At 40.2% G+C, this 17,179-nt stretch overlaps 1 long non-coding RNA gene across 1 annotated transcript in view; it reads left to right on the top strand.

The window, feature by feature from the left end:
- Nucleotides 1-7,539: 7,539 nt before the first annotated feature.
- The window catches only part of LOC138360892 (uncharacterized), an 11,160-nt gene continuing 1,520 nt past the window's right edge, over nt 7,540-17,179 (top strand). Inside the window, exons 1-2 of the long non-coding RNA XR_011226703.1 lie at nt 7,540-7,693; nt 8,385-8,491. This is a non-coding gene — a long non-coding RNA (uncharacterized lncRNA). The remainder of the gene's footprint in view (nt 7,694-8,384; nt 8,492-17,179) is intronic.

The following is a 17,179-nucleotide window of genomic DNA, read 5'->3' as shown; positions in this document are numbered from 1 at the left end:
CAATTTTAATCCCTCCCTTTCCATCAAAGGAGCAAATTAGAGATCAGTCCCAGCTTTGTCTTGAGGCAAAGCTCAACGTCTTAAGCCATATTGATGCTCTGTCCACAGAGCATTCTCTCTCTCAAATCATATACACTGAAGGTTTCCTACAGCGCCCAACGGGTGCAGCTGGAAGTGCAGTTGTCCTGGCAATAGGATATGACTTATATTTTGAGTGGGGAGTCCGTATAAACAACTGGGCCTCTATCCTTCAGACTGAACTATTTGCCTTGCTCCTTGCACTGAAATGTGTACAAGTATCCAAACTTGATACATTAGTTGTAAGTGACTCTTTATCATCCTTAATTGCTCTCAACTCTTTAAGACATAACTGTAACATGCTTGTGTCTGAAGCTAGACACAAATACAATAACAACTTGAGGAACCTTATCATAAACAATAATCTCAACAAAAATCACATAGTTCTCAGAGGTGATTTCAATATTGACCTAGGGCTACAAAATAACCCTCAAGTAGACTGTTTCCTCAACAGCATGAATTCCTGTATGCTCATCCCCGCAATCACCAGGCCCACCCGAGTCACTCAAACATCTGCGACTACCCTGGATCACTGATGGACCAACATAACAGCTCCTCTTACATCAAGTATAATCACTGACAGAACAACTGACCACTATCCTACCTTCCTTGTAGCGAACATGGCCATAACACCACCAGGTAACAAGAAAATTACCTTTAGGTTACAATGTGAAGCGGCAATAGGCAATCTCACAAATGCCCTCCACAATGTAAACTGGGAATCTAAATTTATCAATACACAGGATAATAATTCGTTAACTAGCCTCTTTCCAAAATTTAAAGCCTTTACAATACTTATTGTCCTCTCCTCACCAAGCAAGTAACTGGCAAAAAGGTTAAATAATCCCTGGCTCACTAATGGCATACTTAAAGTAATCGACAAGAAACATGAATATGAAAAAAAAACTTAGGATTGGCCTAGTTGGAAAAGAAGTAGTTAAGAGGTACTCATCAGTGCTTACCAGTATAATAAGAGCAAAGCGTTCCTATTACGAGAATAGATTCAAAGAAGCAAAAGGCAACATAAAAAGCACATGGAGAGCCATCTCTACCATCCTAGGAGCTAAACAACATTCACATAATAAGATAAAAATCTCCAAGGATGGTTATACACCTGCAACAGATCTTGAAACAGCAACTGAATTTAATAGCTTCTTTTCATCGTTTGGTGCTCACCTTGCCCGAAAAATCCCAGAGACTCAGACATATGTTACCACATATCTTTCACGCAGCTATCCAAACTCTCTTCTCCTCTCTCCGGTCAGCCCTACAGATGTTGTGTCCATCATTCACTCGCTAAAAACCAAAGCTGGGAACATTAGTGAAATACCATCGATGGTACACAGGCGTGCCTCCCATGCCCTTGCACCATCCATAGCACTGCTGTTCAACAAATCCCTAGAGTGTCATACCTTCCCTGATATCCTTAAAAAAGCAAGAGTAACGCCAGTTCATAAAGGAGGTAACACGGCAGACATAAATAATTACAGACCCATATCGAATCTACCTATATTATCAAAATTATTTTTTTTTTTTTTACAAACAGCTCTACTCCAATCTTGTAAAATTCAATATACTAAGTCCCTGTCAGTTTGGCTTCCGCTCCCAAAAGAGTACCAATGATGCTATTGTTAGTCTGCTTGACTTAATCTTCTCAGCCCTTGACAAAAGTGAGTTTCCAATTGAACTCTTCATCGGCCTGAGAAAGGCCTTTGATACTGTTAACCATAACTACCTCTTACTTAAATTCCACCATTATGGAATCCGTGGCCTTGCCCTAAACTATATCCGATCCTATCTTAGTAACAGACACCAATATGAAGCCATCAATGATATAACCTCTCCCACTCTACCACTTAATTACCGTAAAGGTGCCACAGAGCAGCATCCTAGGACCCTCCTGTTTCTTATATACATCAATGATCTCCCTAATGTCTCTAACATACTTAAACCTATATTGTTGGCTGATGATACTACTCATCTACTCTGACCCCAACCCACTCCTGTTAAATAATGTTGTAAACAATTAATTAAAAAAAGTCTACTTGTGGATGTCAACCAACAAACCTCACACAAAACATAGAAAAGACCTACTATATCTTATTTGGAAACAAATCAACAAATGCAATTCAGCTTCAGATAGATAATGTAAACATTAGCAATAAAAATGATGGAAAGTTTCTTAGCCTATACTTAGACAAGAGACTCAACTTCCGCACCCATATACAACACATAACTAAAAAGGTTTCTAAAACAGTTGGTATACTGTTTAAGATCAGATATTATGTACCCTACTCTGCTCTCCTCTCACTCTATTATGCACTTATCTATCCCTATCATTCTTATGGCGTTTGTGCTTGGGGTTCAACCTCTGCAAACTACCTCAAGCCCATCATCATCCAGTAAAAATCTGCTATCAGGACAATAAATAACTCTACCTTCAGACAACACACAGCTCCCTTGTTCAAATCCTTAAACATGCTAAACAAATTCACTCCATACATTCTCCTGTGTAAATTACGTTTATAAAGCCCTTTTTCTAACTGCAAACCCTGTTCTGAAACTCTTCCTGGACAGATGTAATAGAACACATGGCCACGTCCCCACCAGACATAAATATCTCTTTGATATCCCCAGAGTCAAACTTAATCTATGTAAACACTCTATGTAAATAAAGGGACCTAGTCTATGGAACTCACTCCCTTATAATGATTTGAAAAGCTGTCCAACTTCTGCCATATTCAAAAATAAAACCAAAAAGTACCTGTAGTACTTTTTAAGTACGAGGGAGTAATGCGCAAAGCGTCCCTCACCTGTGACGTCACAGCGTCACCTGACGCCATATCAACACATCGGCCATTTTGTCGTCAGTTCAGTCATGGCGAGGACTAACCCTTCATGCAAACTGCACCTACTATCAAGAAGAAGAAGATTTTGTGTTCCACCGATAGTATTATCGTAAGTAAGCACTTATATTTTATATTTTATTAAATTAATTGATTCTATTTTTCTGTAATAAAGGTCCAAAGGGTTGTTAAGGAACAAGGGTGTAGCGATACCGACGCTCAGTGCGCTCAACTCACACCAAAGTATCACCTGTGTAGCTTCTGTAATTAGTGTTAATTAGTTATGCTATAAGATAATGAAGCGAGTATAAGATTAACTCGCTACAAGGGTACTGTGTTGGGAGGTGAGGGCTGTTACTGGTGTCTGTGGGGATGTGAGGACTTGTACCAACCACTATCACCACCAGTACCTTGTCTTGCATCCTGCTTAGTATTCCTATTGAGATATGAAGTATTATTGCATTCATATAATTATTCATTCATTGTCATTACTATTTTTATGGGCTATGTTCTGTTACCCTAATGCTTTTTACCCCTGGGCATGTCCATTTACTCTCCAGCCCTTCACAAGCCACTGCTGCACCCCCTCCATGCCCATACTTACTGTGCTTATTCTTACAGGACTGCACTGCATTATGTGGTGCTCACTGCCTGGACACCTTGATACATGCATTATAGGGTTCTGGTAGTTGTTCTACTCACCAAGCCCTTCCAAGGCCAGGCTTGACATGTGAGAGCTTGGTCCAACAGGCTGTTGCTTGGACAGGCCCCTCAGGCCCACATATCCACCACAGCCTTGTTTGTCCGGCACTTCAAAATCAAATGTTTATTTACGTAAGGTACATACATATTTTTAGGTAAGGTACTCTTTATTTGGGTAAATTTATCTTCGTAGTATTTAGCTTTGGCTCGTCTAATTATCTTGGATAGCAATAACGAGTAATTCTTTGAGAATTCTTTGGAGACAATTCCTAACCTATACTTCTCCCAACCTATACTTCTTCTCAAGGTCATCTTCACTTCTTGAAGATGTTCAGGTTTTCTCTTGAAGATGTCGACGGTTGTTCCAGCAATACTGTATTTCTTTTATTGCTGAAAACCTGTTTTCAGCAATAAAAAAATAATCCTGAATCCAGAAAAAAATCCCTTTTGTATCGTCTGGAAATTTTCAAATATTGCTGACCAAACCTGAGTCTAAATTATTTGTATATATTATGAATTACAGAGGTCCCAGGACAGGGTTTTTAGGCACTCCACTTACATTTTCCCACTCTGACTTAACCCCCATTTATACAAACTCAGTCTTATCTTTTAGCTAATAATTTATTGTACACACCATACTCAGCCTGTGTAGGGTAGTTTATTGTGCATGTGTAGTATATATATTTGTGTAGTATATTTGGTATATTTAATGCCTCTAACCTCTCCTCATAGTTCTTGTCCTTCAGTTCTGGGAGCCACTTAGTAGCATGTCTTTGCACCTTTTCCAGTTTATGTGCTTCTTAAGATATGGGCACCATACAACCGCTGCATATTCCAACTTTGGTCTAACAAAAGTCGTGAACAATTTCTTGAGTATTTCGCCATCCATGCTTTTAAAAGCTCTGAATATTATCCTTTACCTGCAATTGGTTGTTGCTGTATTTATAGAATATGATTTGTTCTACTTTACATTTGTTTGTTCCTTTTTTTCAAAATTTCTTTCTGCCTCTCTCCTCACTGCCGTGTAGTTGTTTCTCTTTGTATTACTGGTATGTTTGGGGGTTTGGCCTCTTCGTATATTGATTCCATTTTTGTGTCTTTTGGTCTCTGTCCGTCTTGAAATTTCAGTTGAACAAATCCTGTTTCCTAGTTCTGCATCTTTGTTTTGGTATAAATGTTTTTGTTCCTTTATCATATATTTCACAAAATTGACATACTGTGCATTAATTCATCTCAATTACTTCCTTTCCTAACAGCAAGCCTTTCCAGTAAAATTCTTTGAATTCTTTTCTGACTTCTGGCCTAATGTTTGTTTTATCCTAGTGTGTATGATGCCTAGCGTGTGTCTGGTGCCTGTTGTGTTAAACCGAAGATAAATGCATAAGTATAGGTCAGTAATTTCTCCAGCTTTGAAAGGGGCTTTCATTATGCAGCAGTATTCCACTCTAGAGAGCACTAGCGTCTTGAAAACTATCATCATCGGTATAGCATCTCTAGTGTGAAAAGTTCTTGTTATCTATCCTGTCATTTTTCTTGCAGTTGTGACGGCTACTTTATTGTGTTCTTTAAATGTAAGGCCTTCTGACATCAGTACACCCAAATCCTTTACGTTGCTTTTCCGTTCAATGTTATGATTTGACTGAGTTTTGTAAGTGGTTTCCGTTTTTATATTTTTTATTTTTTCCGTAGCGCATGAGCTGAAACTTATGTTCGTTAATCACCATGTTATTTTCTGTAGCCCATAGAAAGACCTGATTTACATCTGATTGAAGGTTTGCCGTGTCCTCTATGTTGCCTACTCTCGTGAAGATTCTAGTGTCATCTGCAAAGGATGATCAAGTACTATAGGTTGTGTCCTTGTCTATGTCCGATATGAGGATGAGAAAAAGTATTGGAGCAAGCACAGTACGCTTGGGGACTGAGCTCTTTACGGTTGATGGTCCAGATTTTATTTTGTTGACTACTACACATTGGGTTCTATTAGTCAGGAAGTTGTATATCCATCTGCCTATTTTTCCGGTAATTCCTTTTGAACGCATTTTATGTGCAATAACACAATGGTCACATTTGTCAAAGGCTTTTTTTTGTCAAAGCGTTTTGTTTGTCTTCCATGGCATCTAGTGCCATGTCAGAGTGGTCCAGCAACTGTGATAGGCAAGAGCGCCCTGTTCTGAAACCATGTTGTCTGGGGTTATGGAGATGCTGTGATTCCATGTATTTTGTGATCTTACTTCTTAGCATTCTCTCAAAGATTTTTATGATGTGCGATGTTAGTGCTATCGGTCTGTAGTCTTTTGCCTCTGCCTTATTTCCTCCTTTATGGGGCGGTGCTATCTCTGCTGTTTTTAGTATGTCAGGGACAATGCCAGTATCTTGGCTTTGTCTCCAAAGAATGTGAAGGGCCTGCGATAACGTTTTTTACAGTTCTTGATGAATATAGAGTTCCAAGAGTCAGGGCCTGGTGCAGAGTGCATAGGCATACTGTCTATGGCTTCTTCAAAATCCAGTGGGGATAGGATCACATCTGATTTATGATTTGATGTTGGTATCATATCCATGAAAAATTCATTTGGGTTATCAATCAGATGGATGGAGAGCTACACTCGTGGTGTCCCATTTTCCCAGCACTCTTTGTCATATAATGCTTTGAAACTTTTGACGGATTTGGCCTCCACCACCTTCTCACCTAACATGTTCCAACCGTTTACCATTCTGTTTGCAAAAGTGAATTGTCTTACATTTCTTCGGCATCTTTGTTTAGTTCGTTTAAATCTATAACCTCTTGTTCTTGAAATTCCAGGTCTCGGGAAATCTTCCCTATCAAGTTTATCAATTCCTGTTACTGTTTTGTACGTAGTGATCATATCTCCTCTTTTCCTTCTGTCTTCTAGTTTGGAATATTTAATGCCTCTAATGTCTCCTCATAAATCCTGCCCTTCAGTTTTGGTATGAATGTTTGTGTGCCTTCATCGTATATTTTGCAAAATATGGAATACATCTCATTTACTTTACTTTAAGAATATGGTTCGATCAATTAAAAACCCTCTTGTTCAAATTGCAAAGAGACTGAAAGAGATGCAGCATGCTCAATGGATTATATATTAGTGATTATTATTAGGATTATATATTAGTGAATCATATTAGTGATTCAATTATTATGGTCATAAAACAATAAACAAATAGTTTTGGTGTTATTACACTCTATTCACAGGTTATATATAAGTATCTGCATGTTTTGTTCACCATTACAAACCACTAAGTTGGTTTGATTTTTGTTGAGATTGTTATTTATGATAAGATTCCTTACGTTATCTGAGAATGAAGCTATGTCGGTATTGGGAAATCTATAGATGGCACTTATAGTCAAGGAGGATTTAAGGGATTTACTGGAGAACTTGGCAAAGGTATATTCACAATAGTCGTCTCTATTACTAATGAGACTATTGCAGATGAAGGTATCTTTGTAAGATATTGCTATGCCACCTCCTTTTTTTATTAGGCCTGCAGTTGTGAATGGCTTTATTATCAGCCAAGTTGTAGCATACAACATAGCATATATATGTATATGGCATACATACATATATATATATATATATATATATATATATATATATATATATATATATATATATATATATATATATATAATATGTTACAACATAACAGGCCAATTACACTGGATTAATCTTTGTGTTTAGATAGGAGATGCCTCGTATGGGCCAATAAGCCTTCTGCAGCCCCTATGTTTATCCCTTATGTATCCCCCCATGTTTTCACCTTCATTGTATTATCACCTGACCTAATGCGGGTATAAAATCAACTAATATATATATATATATATATATATATATATATATATATATATTCAAAATTCGTCAGTGTACTACATTTTTGTTGTTGCTTTTAGGTGATGTTTTTAACCAGTGTATGTGGGTCTGATTGCGCAACCACAGTTCGAAGAATAATGAAGATATGAACAAACGGCCTGTGGTCACTATACAGTCTGGAAGGGCAAAAGAAGAAATTGGCATTTCTACAAAAACAAGAACTATATAATGTTATTTTAAGTAAGTAACCAAAAAATTAAATAATTTTTTTAAAGTTTAAAATTCACTTAAAAATGTAAATTTTAAGTTAAAAAATTTTAACCAAAAAACTTGATATTTTTCATATTTGGAACCATTCCATAATCCCAAGCATAAATGATTATATTTCTATCACTTGCTCTTAAGATTGTTTCATTTAATAGAGGTTGGGCATAATTGTTCTCTGCTGCTAATAGAACTGACTGACTTAGCTATAGGAAAATGTAAAATTAATTGGTTTATCCATTACAGTATTTTGCAGTTTATTTCATGATCCTGTGCTTAATACTTGCATAAATAGTAGATTACAAAATGCATTTTTATATCATTAGTATTGAATAATAATAATGCAAATAATTGACTTATAAATGATGTACAATTAATTGGTAGGTGATATTATATTATTAATATTTTTTCATTCTTGCAAAGCCTTAACAAAGTCATTAACATGTTAATATAAACTTGATCACCTTCCACTTATTTTCTCATGTGCTACCTACATGTACAAAACCTTATTCCTAAATGCATATTTTGTTCTGAAACTTGTCCTTTATATGTTGTGTATCACCATCTCTGGAGAGTTTTATCTGATTGATGTATAAATTACTTTTAATTTTACAGAATATTATTGTTATACTGAATTTATTATTATATAAATAACTTAATTTTACAGAATCATCTATCGACGCACATCCACAAGTTGAGGAGGAGGATGTGACCTTCCAGATTTCTGAAGTACTGAAACAGGCACCAAACAGGCCTGGTGGATCTAGGTACAAGGTAAAATAATTTAATTTTTTTTTTTTTTTTTACTAATTGTCCGATATATATATATATATATATATATATATATATATATATATATATATATATATATATATATATATATAAATATATATATATATATATATATATATATATATATATTGTGACGATAATCTCCTTCAAGAGATTGAGCCTGCTCTTCCCTCCAAAATTACGTCTTCACAATTATATAAAAAGACTATGGAAGAAATGTCCAACAACGACAACAACACCAGCACCAGCAAGGCTTGCCAGGGTGAGCAGAAACGTATGCATCCAGCCACCTGTTCGAACTCCAACCACCAAACTACCCGTTGATCGCTACGGCTCCGCTGATTGGTCGCCGGTCTGGCTGCACCTGCACTCGCCCCCAATACTACCTGATGTCTGGGGTCGCCCCAACATCAGTCCTCAGAATGTTCCGTGCTTTCGTAGCCAGCACTCCTCCCAGCTAGACGTTAGCGTGTACTGAGAGAGGTGGTGGCTTTAAGCCAATATTCCAGCACCTCCCACTTAACTTTTGTGTTGCACTTCTTATTATTTTGCCTTAACGTAACTTTCATTGTGTCATTTAAGTATTCTTATTATTTTGATTCATTGATTTTATTATAAGAATTTGTTTGTGCATTATTTTCATGTTTTGATTTATTTAACGTAATTAAAATTTCATTGTTAAAGTTTACTTGTGTTTTGTGTGTCTTCTCCTTACCTTACCACAGACGAGGTTCCAGTTTTTTCTATTTTTTTTTATAACTATGTGACGAGGCCATACCCCTAGCCTTAAACAGCCGAACACCAACGCGTTACCGTCACAAGTTTTATGGGGGCCTGTCCGGGATGCCTCACTCAGGTACTGGTGCCAAGTGGTAATTTATGGCAAGCGTATTTAACTCTGTTAACGTAGCTTTACTATTTTTCATTCAATTTCATTTTTTATAAGGTGCGGTGTATTGTGCATTACGAGAGTAACATATAGTGAAGGTGAGACAACTTTGGATTACGTGGTGACTGTAGGCCTCAGTCATACTCTTAATTGGTCATCTCTCCCTCCATGTTATTACTCGTATTTACCATCTATGTCCCTTGAATATTTCTCATTCTGACAGATCATCATATTGGTACCCTGGTACTGTGGTCTGCCCCGGGTCAAGAGTACCCAATCTTCTGCAATCTGACTGTAGGAGGACAAAGAGGGCCATAGTTCCTCTAGCTCGAACTTTAGTTGCTGAATTGGGACCTCAGCAGCAGTTCTCGTCACCAGTTGACACCTCGCACCCCTACACGTCAGTCAGAGATGATGATACATACAACGGTAGGGAATTAGCTTATTTTTTCAGAGCACAAAAGTTCGCTAATTCTGTAAGTATCATATTAAATTCAGTAGGAAAAACTTGCTTTATGTCCTATAGAGACTTGGCAAGGTATGCCTACATCCTTGGACTACCAATTTTACTTTTGAAGCATTTAACTGTTTCATTTGTTTTCGAAACTCTGTTTCATTTGTTAGTAGGATTTTCTTGCCCTTATTCTCTTACATGAGTACCGGGTACAAGATTTCCTGCGCCCTTGATTTAATTTAATCATTTAATATCTTTCACTTAACGTTAATTGTTAAAGATCACACAGGATAGGTGCCAGTTGCCACGTTGTCCTGTTTCTGACATTTCATTATTGAACATTCGTGTACCTTTATTTGCTAATTTCACCATGTTTCGTCTCCAAACTTTCCGTGCAAATCCAGCAGGTGAAATAGGGACTTTGAGTCGTGCCAAGAGGACTGAACTACAAACTCTTGCACATGAGTATCAACTAGAAGTTCCCTACCAAGCCAACAAAAATGACCTACACAACCTGTTGCTGGATTACTATTTAGAGCAAGGTAAGATAGACTCTGAAACTCATGAAACTTACTATATTGCAGATAAAACTGATTTGGCAACGCTGAAACTCAAACTAGAGCTGGCCAAGATTGAACGTGAGCAGCAAAGGGAAGCCCTCGAACAACAAGAACGAGCTGCTGCCATACGAAGAGAGGAACAAGAACGAGAAATCACCCTCAGAGAACGTGAAGCTGCCTTGAAGAGAGAAGAACACGAACGTGGACTCGCCCTCCAGGAACGTGAGGTTGCACTACTCCAGGAGCGGGAACGAGTACAGCTTGAAACCAAACGACGCGAGTTGGAAATACAACGCGAACATGACAAGCAACAAGCGACTCTGGCTCTTGAGTGTCGTCAACGGGAATACACGTTGGAAACTTCACACCTCGCTCAACGCCAGCAAGCTACTGCCAATCTTCCCGTCAGTTTTAATATATCACATGCAAGTAAGTTAATGCCATCCTTTGTAGAAGCAGAAGTTGATGTGTTCTTTACCACCTTTGAAACCCTTGCTAATCAACTCAGTTGGCCTGTCGACCAATGGGCCACACTTCTCAGAGTCCATCTTACAGGTAGAGCTGCAGTCACACTCAGTACTTTGGCGTCTGAGAATGACTACTACACTCTGAAACAAGCAGTGTTGGACGCCTACCTCCTCTCTACTGAAAGTTATAGAAGGAAATTTCGTGACCACCTGAAGGCAAGTACCACTACCTTCCTTGAGTTTGCTAACACGAAACGGAGGTATTTCATGAAATGGCTGGAAGCAGCACATGTCTCTACTTTTACAGAACTCGTCAACCTGATGCTTGTTGAAGAATTCTTGAGACGTGTGCCGCCTCCTGTCCGCCTCTACTTAGCAGATAAAGAAGAAACCGACTACCTGAAGTGTGCTAAGTCGGCTGACACTTACAGCCTCATCCACCGGCTGACACCTGAACCATCCTCCAGTAAGAAGTCGTGGTACAGTTACGAGAAGGTGAGCCCCGATCAAGCTGGTTCACAACTGTACTGCAAGTATTGTAGACTCTATGGACATACCATAGACAAGTGTGGTAAGTCTCAATACAAGGGAACCACTGACCAACAACGACCCAAACCAACTCCTCCTAAGTCCGGTAAGCCTGTGATGAATGTTGGTGTTGATGTTAATGATCTTTCTCTTTTCAGTAACCACCTGTATACTGGAACTGTCTCTGCCAACGGTTCAAATCCGGAGGGACGTTTCAAATTGAAGATCTTGAGGGACACAGCGGCTCTACAATCGATCATCTTGAAGTCGGCTGTGCCCAACATAGTCTACACCGGGGAAACAGTCTTCATCACTGACCTCACTGCTACCACTCCATACCCTCTCGCCAGAGTCCACCTGGATTGTCCCTACGTGAACGGGGAAGTCCAAGTCGCCGTCAGGGAAAAGCCTTTTCCCATGCCTGGAGTGCAACTTCTCCTAGGCAACGACTTGGCAGAAGACCTGCAACCGACCAACCTGATCGTCATGGACAAACCCCAGGTGTGTAACTCTGTGCCAAGTAACCCTATTCTTGAGTATGTTCCAGCAGAGGTTCAAGAGAGTGATGATGTTTCTCCTCCGGTTCTCGTGACCACCCGTGCACAAGCCGCACGTCCACAGCCAGCTGACTCTACTGCTACCGCTGTCCCTCAAGACCCTCAGAAACTACCCCCGCATCTGACCAAGTTGGAGTTCCGTAAGTTGCAGAGGGAAGATCTTACTTTAACACCATTGTTTTTCCAGGCTGAGACTCAACCCGACAGTATTCCTGGGTTCTTCCTAGAGAACGACTTGCTCTACCGCAGATATAGACCCAGTAAACTGAAGGAGGAGGACGATTGGGCCAACACCGAACAACTTGTGATTCCCACCAGCCTGCGGCCCACTATTCTACACCTGGCCCACGGAGCATTCTCCCACTACGGCTTCAACAAGACTTACCATGGGATTCGTCAAGACTACTACTGGCCAGGTATGGTAAACAACGTCAAACAGTACGTAAAACAGTGTCATACATGTCAGATGGCAGGCAAACCGAACGTCTCCATTCCCAGAGCACCACTGATTCCCATACAGGTGCCTGCGGAACCTTTCCACAGACTCATAATAGACTGTGTTGGTCCTTTACCTCGGACCAGTTCAGGTAACGCCTACATCCTAACCATCCTGTGTCCTACCACCAGATTTCCCATAGCAGTTCCAGTGAAGAACATCACGGCTGCTACGGTTATCAAACATCTACTGAAGATCTTCACTCAATACGGATTTCCCAGGGAGATTCAAAGTGACTGTGGCACCAACTTCACCAGTGATCTCTTCAAAAGGACACTGGAGGAGTTCAACATCAAACAGGTATTGTCCAGCCCCTATCATCCTGCTTCACAGGGTTCTCTTGAACGTAGTCATCAGACCATCAAAGCACTCTTGAAAAAGTTTTGTAGTGAAACCTCAAAGGATTGGGATAAGCAGATTGACCTAATAATGTGTATTTTCAGAAGTCTCCCCAATGAGTCCCTAGGAGTATCTCCTTATGAGATGCTCTACGGCCGTAAGTGCCGTACTCCCCTTAAGGCTTTCAAAGACTCTCTCAGAGATGCCACCTTCAGTGAGCATCAGAATGTGCCCCAGTTTCTTCAAAACCTTCAGCACATTCTAGAGAGAGTCCACCGCTTTGCCCATGATAATCTATTGAAAGCCCAGGTGAGAATGAAGACTCATTACGACCAGACCAGCAAAGTAAGAAAATTCAAGCCGGGAGACTTCGTCCTTGCTTATTTCCCTATCCCAGGTTCACCTTTACAAAACAGATTTTCAGGACCCTACTGCGTCAAAGAGTGCAGGAATAATAATAATTATGTGATAGAGACTCCAGATAGGCGGCGGAAGACCCAGCTGTGCCACGTCAACCTCCTGAAGCAATATAATGGTACTCCTCCCACTGTCTTGACTAATTATTCCACATTCACAGAACCCTACATCCACAGTGAGACCTTCCCAGCTTCTCCTCCCGAAAGCACTGACAAGGAGTCAGCGCTTTCTAATTCCGAAATCCTTAATGATCTTCCCAAATACTTTCAGGATAATCATAGTGCACCTCTCGTCAAGATCTTCAGAGAACATCAAGAGTTGTTCAGAGATGATCCCCAAGAGTGTAATGTTACCCAGCACGACATCCAACTGCTCCCCGACACCCGGCCGATTCGTCAACCCTTCTACCGAATCAGCCCGAGCAAGAAGGAAGTCATGCGTGCTGAGGTGCAATACCTCTTGGATCATGGACTGGCTACACCTTGTGAGTCCCCCTGGGCCTCACCTTGTATCTTGGTGCCCAAACCCCAAGGTAAGGTGCGGTTGTGCACTGACTATCGAAAACTGAACTCTGTCACTGTCAAGGATGCTTACCCCTTGCCAAGGATAGATGACATCCTTGATGCCATTGGTAGTGCCCAGTACTTGTCCCAAGTGGACTTGCTTAAGGGGTACTATCAAGTGTGTCTAACGGAGCGCGCTAAAGAGATATCTGCCTTCATCACTCCTTTTGGACTTTTCAGATATGAACGCCTTCCTTTCGGACTATGTAATGCCCCGGCCACCTTTCAAAGAGCTGTCAACCGTGTCATCCAGGGCTTGGATAACACATACGCCTACCTGGACGATATCGTCGTAGCCTCCAACTCCTGGAGTGAACATCTGCTCCAGCTGCGACGTCTGTTCTCCAAGCTCCTGACAGCCGGCCTCACCATCAACCTGGGCAAGTCCACTTTCGCGAAAGGTAAAGTGCGTTATCTGGGTCATGTTATTGGGAGTGGCAGCATAGCTCCGTTAGACTCACACACTCAAGCCATCCTACAGTATCCACAGCCTACCACCAGGAAGCAGCTCCTGCGCTTCCTTGGTCTTGCCTCTTACTACCGTAGGTTTGTGAGGAATTTCAGTACAGTCGCCACACCTCTAATTCTATTAACCAGTCCCAAGCAACGGTATAATTGGACCATGCAGCAAACCGTTGCTTTCGAACAACTCAAATTCCTCCTCTGTTCTAACCCCATTCTCGCCTCTCCAGATATCACCAAGCCTTTCGTCCTTCATGTCGACGCCAGTGGTACCGGCGTTGGTGGTGTCCTGATGCAACTACGAGGCGAGGAGGTTCTACCTGTCAGCTACTACAGCTACAAACTGAAACCACACCAGAGGAACTACAGCACTATTGAAAAGGAGCTACTATCCATCGTCCTGAACCTCCAACACTTCGCTCCGTACCTACAAGGCGCCAGGTCTACCACCATCTTCTCAGACCACAACCCTCTCCGCTTCCTACATCAAGCCCAATTCACCAACCAGCGTCTTCTACGATGGGCTCTGTATTTACAAGACTTCAACCTGGAGATCCGCTATATCAAGGGTTCTGACAACACCATAGCCGATGCCCTCTCCAGAGTTTATGAAGTAGAAGCGACTCCATCCATTACTCCACCACATAACGACGTACTTCTTCCAGAACCGCAGGCTTCGGGGGAGAGTTGTGACGATAATCTCCTTCAAGAGATTGAGCCTGCTCTTCCCTCCAAAATTACGTCTTCACAATTATATAAAAAGACTATGGAAGAAATGTCCAACAACGACAACAACACCAGCACCAGCAAGGCTTGCCAGGGTGAGCAGAAACGTATGCATCCAGCCACCTGTTCGAACTCCAACCACCAAACTACCCGTTGATCGCTACGGCTCCGCTGATTGGTCGCCGGTCTGGCTGCACCTGCACTCGCCCCCAATACTACCTGATGTCTGGGGTCGCCCCAACATCAGTCCTCAGAATGTTCCGTGCTTTCGTAGCCAGCACTCCTCCCAGCTAGACGTTAGCGTGTACTGAGAGAGGTGGTGGCTTTAAGCCAATATTCCAGCACCTCCCACTTAACTTTTGTGTTGCACTTCTTATTATTTTGCCTTAACGTAACTTTCATTGTGTCATTTAAGTATTCTTATTATTTTGATTCATTGATTTTATTATAAGAATTTGTTTGTGCATTATTTTCATGTTTTGATTTATTTAACGTAATTAAAATTTCATTGTTAAAGTTTACTTGTGTTTTGTGTGTCTTCTCCTTACCTTACCACAGACGAGGTTCCAGTTTTTTCTATTTTTTTTTATAACTATGTGACGAGGCCATACCCCTAGCCTTAAACAGCCGAACACCAACGCGTTACCGTCACAATATATATATAAATATATATATATATATATAAATATATATATAATGTGTCGTACCTAGTAGCCAGAACGCACATCTCAGCCTACTATGCAAGGCCCGATTTGCCTAATAAGCCAAGTTTTCTTGAATTAATGTTTTTTCGACTACCTAACCTAACATTTTCAGCTACCTAACCTAACCTATAAAGATAGGTTAGGTTCGGTCATATATCTCTATTAATTTTAACTCCAATAAAAAAGAATTGACCTCATACATAATGAAATGGATAGCTTTATCATTTCATAAGAAAAAAAATAGAGAAAATATATTAATTCATGAAAACTTGGCTTATTAGGCAAATCGGGCCTTGCATAGTAGGCTGAAAAGTGCGTTCTGGCGACTAGGTACGACATATATATATATATATATATATATATATATATATATATATATATATATATATATATATATATATAATATGTATGTGTGTGTGTGTGTGTAATTACCTAAGTGTAGTTAAAGGATGAGACCGTCTTCCCAGCACTCTTTGTCATATAACGCTTTGAAACTACTGACAGTCTTGGCCTCCACCACCTTCTCACCTAACTTGTTCCAACCGTCTACCACTCTATTTGCGAAAGTGAATTTTCTTATATTTCTTTAGCATCTGTGTTAAGCTAGTTTCAATCTATGACCTCCTGTTCTTGAAGTTCCAGGTCTCAGGAAATCTTCCCTGTCGATTTTATCAATTCCTGTTACTATTTTGTATGTAGTGATCATATCACCTCTTCTGTCTTTTAGTTTTGGCATATTTAATGCCTCTAACGTCTCCTCGTAGCTCTTGCCCTTCAGTTCTGGGAGCCACTTAGTAGCATGTCTTTGCACCTTTTCCAGTTTGTTGATGTGCTTCTTAAGATATGGGCCAACTTCTGTTGTTGGGCACCACACAACAGCTGCATATTCTAGCTTTGGCGTAACAAAAGTCATGAACAATTTCTTTAGTATATCACCATCCATGTATTTAAACGCAATTCTAAAGTTAGAAAGCGTAGCATAGGCTCCTCGCACAATATTCTTTATGTGGTCCTCAGGTGATAGTTTTCTATCTAGAACCACCCCTAGATCTCTTTCTTTATCAGAATTCTTTAAAGATTTCTCACATAATGTATAGGTTGTGTGGGGTCTATGTTCTCCTGTTCCACATTCCATAACATGGCATTTATTAACATTAAATTCCATTTGCCAAGTGGTGCTCCATATACTTATTTTATCCAGGTTTTCTTGAAGGGCATGACAATCATCTAAATTTCTTATCCTTCCTATTATCTTAGCATCATCAGCAAACATGTTCATGTAATTCTGTATACCAACTGGTAGATCATTTATGTAGACAATAAACATCACTGGTGCAAGAACTGAACCCTGTGGTACTCCACTTGTGACATTTCTCCAGTCCGATACATTGCCTCTGATTACTGCCCTCATTTTTCTATGTCAGAAAATTTTTCATCCATATTAGAAGCTTACCTGTCACCCCTCCAATATTTTCCAGTTTCCAGAACAACCTCTCTATGTGGAACTG

The sequence above is a fragment of the Procambarus clarkii genome, unplaced genomic scaffold, assembly GCF_040958095.1.
Source record: "Procambarus clarkii isolate CNS0578487 unplaced genomic scaffold, FALCON_Pclarkii_2.0 HiC_scaffold_127, whole genome shotgun sequence".
Taxonomy (NCBI): Eukaryota; Metazoa; Arthropoda; class Malacostraca; order Decapoda; family Cambaridae; genus Procambarus; species Procambarus clarkii.
The sequence above is the reverse complement of the archived record's forward strand: the minus strand, read 5'-3'. Positions and strand labels throughout refer to the sequence as shown.